The sequence below is a fragment of the Mirounga leonina genome, unplaced genomic scaffold (genome assembly GCF_011800145.1).
Source record: "Mirounga leonina isolate KUSES-001 unplaced genomic scaffold, KU_Mleo_1.0 Mir_418, whole genome shotgun sequence".
Classification (NCBI taxonomy): Eukaryota; Metazoa; Chordata; class Mammalia; order Carnivora; family Phocidae; genus Mirounga; species Mirounga leonina.
Window position 1 is genome coordinate 23912225 of NW_023270739.1, and position 13935 is coordinate 23926159.

The window sequence follows — 13935 nt, forward strand, 5'->3', positions numbered from 1 at the left end:
CCTGACAGGAAGAGTTTGCATTCTACTAGAGGAACAACCCAAGGCAGAAAGGGCTAAATGCCACAACAGAAGCAGCAGAGAGAAAGGACTAAGGGAGCTTAACAGAAGTCATGTCTGCCACTGGGGATCAGGGAAGTCGCCGAAGAATTTCCACAGTCCATGAAGGGAGAAGTGCATGAGGAGAACAGAGAGCCAGGAGAGCAATTGACTGAAGTGCTCTTGGGATAACAACTTCAGTTCGCTGGGGCATAAAAAAGCCAGTTCCAGCTCCATTCTGCCTCGTTTTCCCTTATTGCGGAATTAGAAAACTGAAACACCAGCCTGTCCAGTTTCCTTGCAGCTCTGCATGACCAACTTCTGGCTGAAGAGAGTAAAGAGAGTGTAAGCTGGTGGACGTCCATGGACAGTGGACAGGGTGTGCTGGCATGCTCACCTTGGGCTTCCTCTCCTCTTTTCTTCCTACTTAGGCATACACACAATTACTTGTGAGTATGGCAGCCATCCTGGCACCATGAGACCCCACCTTCCAACCCACAAGAATGAAGATACATTTTGAGGATGGCAGAGGAGAAAGAAAGATCTTGGTTCCTTGATGACATCCCCTGGCTCCAGGGAAGCCCTGGACTGCCTTCCCTCACATGCCTTGTGTGTGGGGGAAAAAATCCCTATTTGAGTAAAAATCACTGGTAGTCAGATTTTCTGTTTGCTTGCAGCTGAATAAAATGCTAAGCTTTATAAATCCATATATTAAATAGAAATACTGAATGCCATTCTAGTGAAATTGAAGTTTATTCTATAAGCAAGGAAGATGCAGAAACTTCTTTACATAGAAGTTAGGGGAATGCCATTTGCTGTTCACTGTCCATGACCTTCAGAGCTCAGTTAGTGTCCCCCTCTTCATGGAAGCTTCTATCTCTTTATCCTCAGCCTCTGTCGGCAATTATCAAGGAAGTACAGCTTAGAGGCATGTATGGTTACTGGTTCTTCATGGGTTTGTGTTATGTATCCCGAGTAGGCCAGGAAGGGCCTTGCAGGTATTGACCAGGTGTTATACTTTCTCTCTCTCCTGAGGTGCCCAGGGTGGAGAGAAGCACACAGTAGTTTGGTGCTTAGGCACTACAGTCTTTCTTGGGTTTGAATCTTGACTGCATCATGGAATATCTGTAGATGTTAGGCAAATTTTTCAACCTCTCTAGGCCTCAATTTCCTTATCTAGAAAACAAAGATTGATAGTAGAACTTGCCTCACAGGGTACTTGTGAGACTCAAATGAACTATTTTCATGAATTCCTTAGCATCATTTCAGCCATCATTATGTATGTCACAGATGGAGGGTATTAATGACCTCCCTGTATCCACCTGTTTTCCATAGTGACTCTTCCCATCATGAAGTGGACTCCATTTCCCCACCCTTGAATCTGGGCTGGACTTATGACATTCTTTGGCCAATAGAATGTGGCAGAAGATACTGTGCTAATTCTTAGTTTAGGTGTCAAGAGGCTTGGCACATTTTCACACACACATTCTCTCTCCCTCTTTCTCTCTGTCTCAGGACCCCTGCATTTGCCATAAAGAATACACTCAGGAGAGCTGCTGAAGGATGATAACCTCATGGAGAAGAGAGGAGTCTTCCCAGTGCAGGTTCTTCTAGATCAGCCAATCTGCCAGATGGCTACAGATATGTGAGTGAGTCAGCCAAGATCAGGGAACCCATACATTTATGAGCAAAAGTAAATGCTAATTGTTTTAACCAGTAAGTTTAAGGGAGATTTGTTATGCAGCAATAGCTAACTGATATAAGTTACCTAAGAGAGAGGAGGGACTTTGCCTGTTTCATTCACTGCTATATCCCCAATGCCTAGAACATCATATCCGCAGGTGCTTAATATATGTGTTGAATAAATTCCTAAAAGTGACTATGATTGTTATTATCATGTAACAGGGTCACAGTGGCTAGTAAATGAGAAAATGCTGGGAAAGCATTTAATGTTGTTTCTGGCACAGTGACTTCTCAATAAATGTCAACTATTAATGGGCTGATCAACAATGACTGGTTAATTGATAAACGCACTTTTTATTAATATAAAACTAGCTGGTGAGTAATGCTGTCTAAGCCCAGTGAATGAAGCAATCTTCTGTCTTTCAGAAAACCTAACATTAACCACAACTGGGTTTTAGCTTTTAACGGCAGATAGAGAGAAGATAGATAGATGGGCAGGTCATAGATGAACTGCACCAGGAAACCCAGAGAACAAAATTGCATAAGAACTCTTCTTGGAACCCTGGAGCTTGGAGCTAAGGCATTATCCTCCTACCTTTTTTTTTTTTTTTTTTTAAGATTTTATTTATTTATTTATTTGAGAGGGAGAGCAAGAGAGAGAGCGAGAAAGAGAGAGAGGGAGGGAGGGAGGGAGAGCCCAGAAGGAGAGTGAGAGAGAGAAGCAGGTTCCCTGCTGAGCAGAGAGCCAGATGTGGGACTCCATCCCAGGATCCTGAGATCATGACCTGAGCCGAAGGCAGACACTTCACTGACTGAGCCACCCAGGCACCCCCTCTTACCTTTTTTCCCCCCCTGGCTTCGTCTCCTCTGCTACTTTCCCAGCATCAGGCCACCATATGTTGAGTTTCCAATTCCTCTCAGCATGCTGCTTCCTCCCCCACTAGATGCTGGGGAACCTTCTCCTCTGTGGCACAGCTGGTGACCATGGGGGTAGGTGGTGTGCCTGGGAGTGGGAGATGGGCGTGAATCCTGGGGTAATTCCTTTCTAACTGTATTATGTGGCTGATCCTGTTTGCCTTTTCATCCTCACCAAGCAGAAGGCTCACACTTTGTAATCTCTCAGTGACCTCGTTAGTTCCCAAATTACATTTGGCCTCTAGAAAGATGAACACATTGTACCTTCTCTGTGGGACTCATTATTTCCATTCTGGAGACTGTCATTTATGAAATTCTGACTTTCTTTCATTTTGTATTTACACTAGGCAAAGCTAAGAATATTGTAATTGTCTGTGATGTTTTGAAAACACTTGTCACAAACCAGAGCCAAATGCTGATTAATGTTAAGTGTTTTGAAGAACCAAGCTTTTGGCTCATTAACTGGACTTGAATGGCATTACCCATCAGCTTCAAGTTCTGATAATTACTCATCAGAGATTGGTGCTAATTTAGTAATAATGGTGCTGACAAATTTGTATGTTTTCCCCACAATGAACATTATGTACATATAAAGACTGGTGTGAATGACAGACCCTGAGTTAGAAGACCTGGTCCCAAATTTGCCACAATATGACCTTGGGAATGTCAGCTAACCTTTCCCAGTCTCCATTTCCGACCTTGATGAGATGGTCTTCTATATCCTTCTTCACAAAGATTCTATGGTGTCACTATTATGTAGTTTGGTCTTGACTTGCATAATAAGCACAGATTCATTTCAGGAAAGGCACAGACATTGAGCAAAACTGACATACATGGAATATGAGCAAAGATGTCAGTTTATTTCCTTTCTTCTCTGCATCTTTTCTATATTAAGAGGGGAAGAAATGTTCCCTGTTGGGCTTGCAGGATAAGCCCTTAATCAAATGTTACATACCATCTGTTTGAGACAGTATTTGGTAAGTCAAACTTAAGTAGCTATAATCACTGTGGAATCTGAAACTGTTTCCTGTTATCCTGTCTATTTTCTGAAGCAGACGGGAGGTAGTTGGGCTTCTTTAGCTGGCACAAAACAGTAATATTCCAAGGAAGAAAGACTCTTTTTTTGAGGCTCATACTTTGAAAGTGCTTACTGAATTTGCTTTTCTGTTTCTCCCTAGATGCTCTCCCATTTATTTACACTGCTTCTTCCCCTCCCATTCTGTATCAGAGTTATCTACGCCCTCAGCATGGCTCACTGTCTTCCTCTCTATTCCATTTCTTGGCTCAAGCCTTGGGGATTTGGGCATACGTGTTGATAATTCCTACCCTGGCATTAGAAGAGGACCAGGCCCAGAGATGTCAATGTTGGCTCAAGGTTGTATTGCTGGTTCATGACAGAGGATGATAGATTGTCATAAGGATTAGTCCAGACAATGTATATTAAGTGCCTCATGGAGTATGGGCCCATGAGGTGCTCCCCAACAGGTATTAGAATCATGGAAATACAGAGCTTAGTCTGTCTGCCTGTCCTGCTGTCTATAACTATTAGCTCTGGTAATTTATTTCTCTCATTTCAAGACTATGAAAATAATTTCAAAGGCTGCCCTACTTTTCCTTCGAACATTAGACACATTTTCTTTTTTTTTTTTTTAAGATTTTATTTATTTGACAGAGAGAGACACAGCGAGAGAGGGAACACAAGCAGGGGGAGTGGGAGAGGGAGAAGCAGGCTTCCCGCAGAGCAGGGAGCCCGATGCGGGGCTCGATCCCAGGACCCTGAGATCATGACCTGAGCCAAAGGCAGACGCTTAACGGCTGAGCCACCCAGGCGCCCCATTAGACACATTTTCTTAAAGGTCCCCTTTCTCTTCTACTGGCTGGGTAACATGTAACACACTATGTTTTTTCTATTTGAAAGGTTGGGTTGTTCTCTGGAGCTATCAGCCATCTCCCGCACGTTGGGGAGGTGGTGACAGCCAAGCAAATGGTGGAGATCGTCTTGAATTCACCACTGGTCCAAGGCCAGGGGGTTGGGTTACTGGGATATGGGCACCCCCATATATCCAATGCCTTTTAGGATATTAAGTGTCATGTAAACACAGCTCCTTCCCTGGTGCCCCATGAGTGTCGTCACCTGTCAGTAAGCAATGCCATGGGCTGTTTACTTGATGTGGAGACAAGACACCACATCTTCCTGGAGGTTTTCAACTTCTTAAGTTCTGATCCTGGACAGCAGTGGTGCTACAATATCTATAACTACCAAAGGACACTGATGGGAGAATGTGGGATTGTTTGTAAAGATTTGGGGTCTGGATGTACCGGTTGACCAAAGGATAGAGCCGGATGGTCTGGCCTTCGGTACAGGTCTGCTGTGGGTATGGGGAAAGCCACCCTCTATGCCAGAGTCTGCTCCAAGACTGTGTCAGTTCTACTTTAAAAACCAACTGAGAAGGTGGATGCTAGGCAGACATTGCTACCCCCTCACTCCAAAGATGAGAACACTGAAGTCAAGGGTCAGGCCCAAGGTCACCCTGCAAAGTCTTCCTGGAGGCAGAAATGGAATCTGAGCCTCAACTCGGGAGCTAGCTCTCACTGCTGCTGCAGTTACATGGTGAGGCATTTAAACCTGAGAGCCAAGTTCTGGGTTTAGATTACGCCTTTCTATTCTTTAACTTGGCCTTCCACTGCTGGGTCAGAGCAGCTCCTTGTTCTGTCCTGTTGGTGTTTTCTTAGACCGAAGAGTTACCATACTTCCTGGTCCTGCCTCCAGTAGGAAAGGCTGGGACCTGAGACCAATGTGTGGGTCATACTCCACTCAAGGGATTGCTCCAAACTGTGAGAGCAAGGAGTTGGAGTCTTTGTCTTTTAACCTTATCAAACAGAACTGGTCTTCAATTCATGATTTGTAATAACAGAGGTGATTCAGACAACCATTCCCTGTCATGGGTCCCTGCTGGGGAGGCAGCAAGAGGCTAGGACCTAAACTTTGAGGGCTGAATGTACTGATTGGAATCCAGACTCTGTTGTTTTTTGGCTATGTGACCTTAGGCAAGCACCTTAACCTCTCTGTAGCTCAACTTCCTGGTCTGTAAAATGAGTAAAAAGAATTCCTTAGGATGACATCATCTTTGCAAAGTCCCTGTTACATAAAGAATATTCAGGAAATATTGGCTTCTTCACTCCTCCTCACACCACACACATGTTGAATACAGTAGTCATATTTTGAAGATCACATTCAAAGAATAAATGTCATGCCTAGTAAGCTAAGTGACTCAAGAGCTAGCAAAAATTAGGTCTTTGAGGTTAGTAGCTATGCCACAATCCAAGTATAGATTTCCTGTTAATGGGCTTTAAATATATTAATGAAAGAATGTTTGTGCTCCTTGGATGGAAGCACAGTACAATATTTTGTGCCACCAGTGTCCATGAGGAAGCGTTGAGACAAATGTATCCCTATAAGTTCTGCATTGCAAATGAATGGAACTGTCATTCTTCTTACACCACGGGGTATTTGATCCAAAGGGGGGGGGAAGCTCTTTATATGAAAACATGAGATGTATGCCACATCCTGCAATTTTAATTAGGGATAACTTAAAGTGAAGTGCAGCTTTTTACATAAGGGTTGTACGATAAAGGAGGAAGCAATTTAAAAATAATTAACCACAGGATAGATTTTTTACTTGTAAATGTAATCAGTTTGAAATGATGACTGCCAATACTTTTTAAAATTTTGAGCCATTGCAGTTTGCTATATTTCTCTTTGTTTTCATCCCCAAATCAAAAAGCAGATCTGTCCTCCCCACTTTATGGACCACTATATACATTTCATGAAAATCCCTCTATTTGTAGTACACTTAGATCGGCAGTGGGCAAGAGGAGCAGATACAAAGCTACGTGGCATAGTCTTGCCCTCAAAGAATTTACACCCTGGTCCATCTTCAGATGGGTAATAGCCCCAGTAAACCCGGCAGAATCACCAAAGGAAAGTAGGCTGTTCTCTCTCTGTCTCTGTCTGTTTGAATGAGAAGCCAGCTAATGTTCAACCTAAAATTGAATCCTAGATTATTCAAAATAACTAGTTTTTTCTCCCAAAAGTCAGAAAAGAAATAAAAGTGTTAATCAGTAGTATTTTTAAAGTTGTATATTAAGAAAAAGTAGCTTAAATTCTAAATCATATATATACATATACGTATATACATTCAAGCAGAAAGCCTAGTAAATTTTCATATCTTTATCTACTGGAGAAGTAGGACTACCCTTGTGTGCTATACATTCCAAGTTCTCATTGGTATACTGGTAGGCACAATGCCCTTCTAGGTCTGGATGTGGAAGGTGATATGTGCCCACCAACTATGTTAATGGGTATATTAAATATCATCTGGGTATATACAAAAGTAACAGGTGTTCCTTCTAGCCATGCTTCCCAGCTATGTTAATAAAATATTTCGTAAGATAGGAAAAGGATGTTCCCAATGTGCTAGGAACAGGGCATGAACTCCAAACTGTACTTCTTTTATTTATTTACTTATTCACTCAGTCATTTATTTATTCACTCATTCAACCAAGATGTATATAATACTCACTCTATTCCAAGCCCTATTAGAGATCATGTGATACCATAGCCATTTTAGATGGACAGTTTAAGCAAGAGTCTTTGCCCTGTGGTCCATAGATTTTCAGTGGGTCTGAGGTTAGACTTTAGGGGATCAAGAAATCTCCTGAAATTAAATGCAATCATTGGTCTAAATTTTTGTCAAGAATTTTTTCTGAGACAAGGACCCATATCTTTCATCAGATTATCAAAAGGATCAAGATCCCAAAAGGTTAAGGAGCTACTGGCCTGGAAGGGAAGAAAACTCAGCCCTGGCTTCAATAGACGGCCACTGGCTCTATAACCCTGGCCAGAGCCCTGGTAGGAGGTCTCTCGTGTTCCCCACTCCTGTGCTCCACCATCAATGTGTCTCCACCTCTGAGTCTCTCTCTTCTTGCTCCTTTTTTTTTTTTTTTAAAGATTTATTTATTTATTTATTTATTTGACAGAGACAGAGACAGCGAGAGCAGGAACACAAGCAGGGGGAGTGGGAGAGGGAGAAGCAGGCTTCCCGCTGAGCCAGGAGCCCGATGTGGGACTCGATCCCAGGACCCTGGGATCATGACCTGAGCCGAAGGCAGTCGCTTAACCAACTGAGCCACCCAGGCGCCCTCTCTTCTTGCTCCTAAGTTACTCTTTCCTTACATCTTCACTTTGAATTCCTGATAAGGGACATTTGATCAGCCCTGTAAATACCCATCATTTCTGATGGGGCAGCCTTCTTACCAGAACACCTCAAAGGTTTTTGGCTGCCCATTGACTGCTTTTGGGTCAAGCCCCAATCCATCTCTAATCAGTTATGCCAGGTTGAAGGGAGGTGTCACTGTGAACAGATCATGGCCACTGCTCCATAAGGCCTTGTCTAGGAATCCTCCTGGGGAAGACTGTTGGTGAGGATGTTTCTGAGAAGTTAGATGCAGGTGTGACAGTCCCCGCTCTCAAGTATGGATGCATGGATTTAGGGAAATAAGTTGAACCAAGCTATCCACTAACTTGCCAGATCCCTCTTGGAATAGGTTAGTCAGATGACTGGTTGTGTTTAGGAACTGTTGTTTGGCCATGGGATACAAGAAAGCTAATTGTCCCATGCATATTTAGAACCTAAAACTCTGGCCTTATTAGTCTTAGCTCAGCCCAACTAACTGGTAATAGTGATTGTGAAAAGCACAGACACGAGCACAAATTGTCTTTATTTCTGGTCCACCATAAACTCTTGTCCCAAGTAGGTACCAGGGATCCAAAGACAAATAAGACTTGCAACCTGTCCTTGCAGAGATCACATAGGAAGGGAAGTTATATTGTTTGATATAAAGACCTGAATTGAAATGGCAATTGGCTGGGAGCCCACAGGCCAGAATTCTGGTGCTGACTCTGCCATGTATTGGTTGTGTAAGTTTGGCTCCATTATTTGAAGTCTCTGAACCATATTTATTTTAAAATGGAGATAATAAAACTCACTCTGCTTGGCTCTATGGTTGTCATAGGGACTAAATAAGGTAATACATGTGAAAATACTTTATTTTAAATTGCTAAAGCAAAACAAGGCTTTAAAAAATTATTGCTTTAGTTTGGGTATTATTGGCAGAACCGAACCATTCATTACTGGCGCCATGCTAGTTCCTATAATTAAATACATTCTTTGTCCTCTCAAGGTCTTTGTGAATAAGTTTAAACGAAATCTGATCACATTGGAAACGTGTATTTTAGTGGTATGCATTTGGTTTCAAAGAACATCTGATAAAGGCTTTAAAAGTTTAAAAGTACAAACAATATTAAAGGCACCAGTTAAAAGTTAATGAAGCAGGGCCCATCAGCTAAGAGAACCTATTTACTGAGGGTGAGATAGTGCCTCTGTCTTTTGTAAGAATTTTCTAGCTCTCGGGGCCCCTGGGTGGCTCAGTCGTTAAGCATCTGCCTTCGGCTCAGGTCGTGGTCCCATGGTCCTGGGATCGAGCCCCACATCGGGCTCCCTGCTCTGTGGGAAGCCTGCTTCTCCCTCTCCCACTCCTCCTGCTTGTGTTCCCTCTCTTGCTGTGTCTCTGTCAAAAAGAAAAAAAAAAAAGAATTTTCTAGCTCTCAGAATTATGCTAGAAATTTCCAAACAGATTGATTGGTACAGTGCCTAAAGCCTTATTAAAGCTATACAAGACTTTCAACCATGGGCATACAAAGTTTCAGATTGATTATGATTTTAAGTGACTTATTCATGCCAAGTAAAGTATATGAACAAGAGTTCCTTTTCTGATTTTAGTCTGGTAGGATGAGTCTAGGAGTTGGTCTTTCACATAGCAAAGTAACAAGGGCTTTCTTCTGAGGTCTTGATTCTCTGCATGTCTTTAGTACTGTCTGGGCCATTGAGGGCTTAAGTGGTTTATGTTCTTGAGTGTTACTGAACTGCCTCCAGACTCCCCAGTAGGACTATAAGATCCTTTGGGATTAGAATTATGCTATATTCCTGAAAGTATGACTATCACATTGACAAAGTATAAGCCATATTGAGGCAGAATTCTATACAGGTGATAGTTATCTATTTTTGCCCTCTCTGAGTTCCAGAATCTTGTTGATAATAGTCAGGTACAGTTTGCTGGATCGGGTGTCTGTACATAGCACTTAAAATGGTTCCTTAACTTTGGGTTTTATGAAACCAAGAAAAGGATATGTTGAAAATGACTGTCTGCCCATTGAATAAGGATCATACATAGTTTACTAATCATATTTAGAAACAAGGAACTAAAAAATACCCATAGTGGTGTTCACCCCTAGTTACCCTTAACTAAGAAACCGGCAGGGATATCTGGGTGGCTCAGTCGGTTAAGCGTCTGTCTTTGGCTCAGGTCATGATCCCAGGGTCCTGGGATGGAGCCCCGCATCAGCCTCCTTGCTCAACGGGGAGCCTGCAGCTCCCCCTGCTTGTGCTCACTCTGCCTCTCTCTCTGACAAATAAATAAATAAAATCTTTATTAAAAAAAAAAGAAATTGGCAGAAATGTTCAACCACCATTATGGTTAAAAAAGTTGGGCTCTGGAGTCAAGCAGGCTTGTGTTTGAAGTTTAGCTCCACCACTAATTAGCTGTGACCTTGGTCAACTTACTTAATTCTTCTAAGGCAGTTTTGCCATTAGTAAAATGGGGATGATAATAGTATGTCCTTGATAGGGGCTGTTGGGAAGATTATGAAGTGATATATGCTGGGTGCCTGGGTGGCTCAGTTGGTTAAGCAACTGTCTTCAGCTCAGGTCATGATCCTAGGGTCCTGGGATCAAGTCCCACATCAGGCTCCCCGCTCGTCTTCCTCTGCTTCTGCCCGCTGCACCCCCTGCTTGTGTGTGTGTGTGTGCTCTCTCTCTCTGTGTCTAATAAATAAATAAGATCTTAAAAAAAAAAAAAAAGAAAGAAACCATTGACATGGTTTTCCACGGGGGCTATTAAAAAAAAAAAATGAAGTGATATATCCTAAAATACTCAGCAGAGTGCCTGGCACATGAGACGTGATCAAGGCCTGGTACGTCATTCCCGTTAGCTAAGGGATTAGCCTTCGCACTGCTCTAGGCTGCAGCCCATTTAATGTGCCCCTAATTGTCCTTCTCTCAATTTGTGCTGGGTCTTCTGCTCTTGCTTCTTGCCCCAGATTGTACTTCCCTCTGTTTTTGAAAACCCTGACAGTGGCTGCCTAGTGAAGGTTCCTGTCTCTATCCTGAGAGTCAAGCCTGTCTCAGCTATTGGCTATATGCAGGGTCAGCATGAGCGTGCAAGTCGTAGCAACTGGAAGAAGGTTTAAGCCCCTGTCGACCAAAAGGACTCACTTTCCACTGGGAATGAAACTGAAAACAGATTTCCTGTCATCTCAGGGCTCATGATGCATAGCACCATTAAACAGCCCAGCAGCAGAAGCTCTGGACATTATAGTTTAATCACTTCATGCCCAAAGCCATATGGCAGAAGGCAACTTAACTCTGGATACTGAAAGTGCTCCATTAAATGACTGCCTTTTAATTTAACAATCATTAGCAGTACATAGATGCTGACTTCAAGTATGGGCTTAAGGGTGAGGTGAAATCTGGAATGCTCTTTGAAGCTCTTTACTTTGGAGGTAGGCCTCTGCTTCAGTTGACATCTTAGTGTGCTTTTTGGCATTAAGGATCATTTACTTCATAAAAACAGTGGTTTCTGATTGGGCTGGGCTACCAATACTGCAGCTAGATATCAGAATTCCACTGTGGGCCCTGAGGTTTATCCCAGACCTGGCTAGTTTGGCCAGGGGGAATGTTAAGAGAGGGAATGTGAGTCATTCCAGGTAAGCTTCTAATAGGTTGCTACAGCTCTGCTGTGGGAAAAGCCTAATCCCTGGGAACATGGTATCTTACCTACACCTGTTAACTAGAGGAAAGTGGAACTCTCTATGAATTGATTGCCTGCTCTTTGCTGAGGTTCCAGACTTCTATCAGTCTTCCCTCAGTGATCTTTCCCAGCACTGTTGGCACGCTGAGGGCTTCTATATTCAGGTCAAGGAATCATAGTTACAACTTGTCCACTAGGTTAGTGTTACGCATGAGTCAGTTAATCAGAACCCTCAAGCATGGAGGAATGATGATAGTCACTGACAATCTGAACACAGCTTAAACATTTCATATAGTTTGTAATGTTGCCAGCTGGTTCCAAACAGTCTCACTAAACAGAGTTCCTTGAGAGTGGGGACTGCTCCGTGTTTGTACCTGCCACATCTAGCCAACGGCTGACCTATGTTTTATGAATGAGTGGATGGATGGGTGAAGCATCTGGAATGGGCTAAGGAAGTTACCTTGGTTTACATTTGGTGAAAGCGGCAGCATGGAAAGGAATAAGATGGCTTGTCAGGACAATAAATACCAACAAAGCAACATGGAAGGATTAAAGGAAGGTGAAGAGAAGATAGTGAAGCCCGCAATAAGAATAAGAATTTGGTAAAACAGAAACTCACAACTAAAGATTGAGACACAGAGTTTCCTTCTAAACAAAAAATGAAGCCTATTCTTTGTATTAAAGAAATCCTCTAACGTCACCGATGGTCCTTTCTCCAGTCAAAATGCTTCTGACTGTTTCAAAGTAGTCCCTTTATTTCTATTTTGTATGTTAGCACATTTTTATCTTTTTGTGAAGGCAGTGGGCGAGAAAAATGTGCTTTCCAGAGAAAACCACACACCTTTCCTCATTTGTTCATTAAAAGCAGGATTTCCAAAGTCACATATCGAGACCACCCCATGATAGATTTCCCTGGAAGCAAGTGTGCCAATGAAGGAGTAAGGTGAATTCAGTCCTTGAGCCTCACAAGCTCTAAAGTTCCTATAAATATTTCACTACACTATAAAATCCCTGTGTTTCCCTAGGATGGAGGATAGCATAAATTTACTCTTTGCTTTGAGCAGCTCCTCTAAGAACATAAGAGGAATTAAGCCTCAATACCTTGGTGGTGGCTACTGAAGATTGAGTTTCAAACCATCAATTACTCCCAGCCCCACCTGACAAGTATTAAGTGAAGCCATCATGCAAAGTTATAATTAGAGATTGAAAATGCTGACCAGGAAGCTCACAGGGCCTTTCAAAATGCTCCCGGGAGCTTGCCCAATTTCAAAAGGCTATTGGGAGAACATAATTAAAGTCAACAGGGGGAAAAAAACACCTCTAAGAATTTTCGACGGGGAGAGGGAGGGAGGCAGAAGTAATTTTTTTTTTTTTTAAGATTTTATTTATTTGACAGAGAGAGACACAGCAAGAGAGGGAACAGAAGCAGGGGAAGTGGGAGAGGGAGAAGCAGGCTTCCTGCTGCGCAGGGAGCCCGATGTGGGGCTCGATCCCAGAATTCTGGGATCATGACCTGAGCCGAAGGCAGACACCCAATGACTGAGCCACCCAGGTGCCCCAAGGCAGAAGTAATTTTGGTTAGAAGCTTGTCCCCCCGGCTTTTCCGTGAGACCGTCAATGAAAACTACTACAGCATCAGGTTGAATGATGTGCAGGTTCTTTCTGTATCAGACCTTTAAGGATGCAGAGTCAAGAAGCTGAATTCTACCGAGCGGAAGAGCTGAAGACCAGTGCCCATATGGGATTTGTTTCATGGTAAGAAGAGTTAGAGAGCAGGGCCCAAGCACATGCTGAAGTACTTGGGGAAAATTTGCTACAACTTAATGACATGGTATGGTTTTCATTTCTCTCACCCTGAATGAGAGGCCTGTGACTTTCAGCACATTAGGTCTCTAATGTGACACACAAAGGCTTCTTATACAGGACCGACTGTGTGCGAGGTACCACAACGGCCTGGGGACACAAAGCCTGGCCTTGCTCTCAAGGACTCACAATCTAATGGGAGCAGAAAGACACGGAAAAGTGAGATGAATGTCAGGTGATTGGGATCGGAGGAGAGGGACAGGTACAGGGAAGTAAAAAGAGATGTTTCTGTTTCTGTGGGAAGCGGCTGGCTGTTGGGGGCGTCCAAGGCGGCGGCGCGGGTTGGGACAGGAGTTCCCGATCTGGATGGTGAGGTTAAGCGGAGAGAAAGCATGTGAAGACACTAAAAAGGAAAATGGCTTCCCCTTAGTTTTACCCCCTTTCCCTTTATGTGGAGCTCTCTAGTGGTAGTGGCAAAAAGCCAGGAAAGCTTAAATAACGGACTTCTATAAGGTACATTTGCTGACCACGGTGACGGCGAACAATTTGGTCTGTTTAAAGCAAGACATA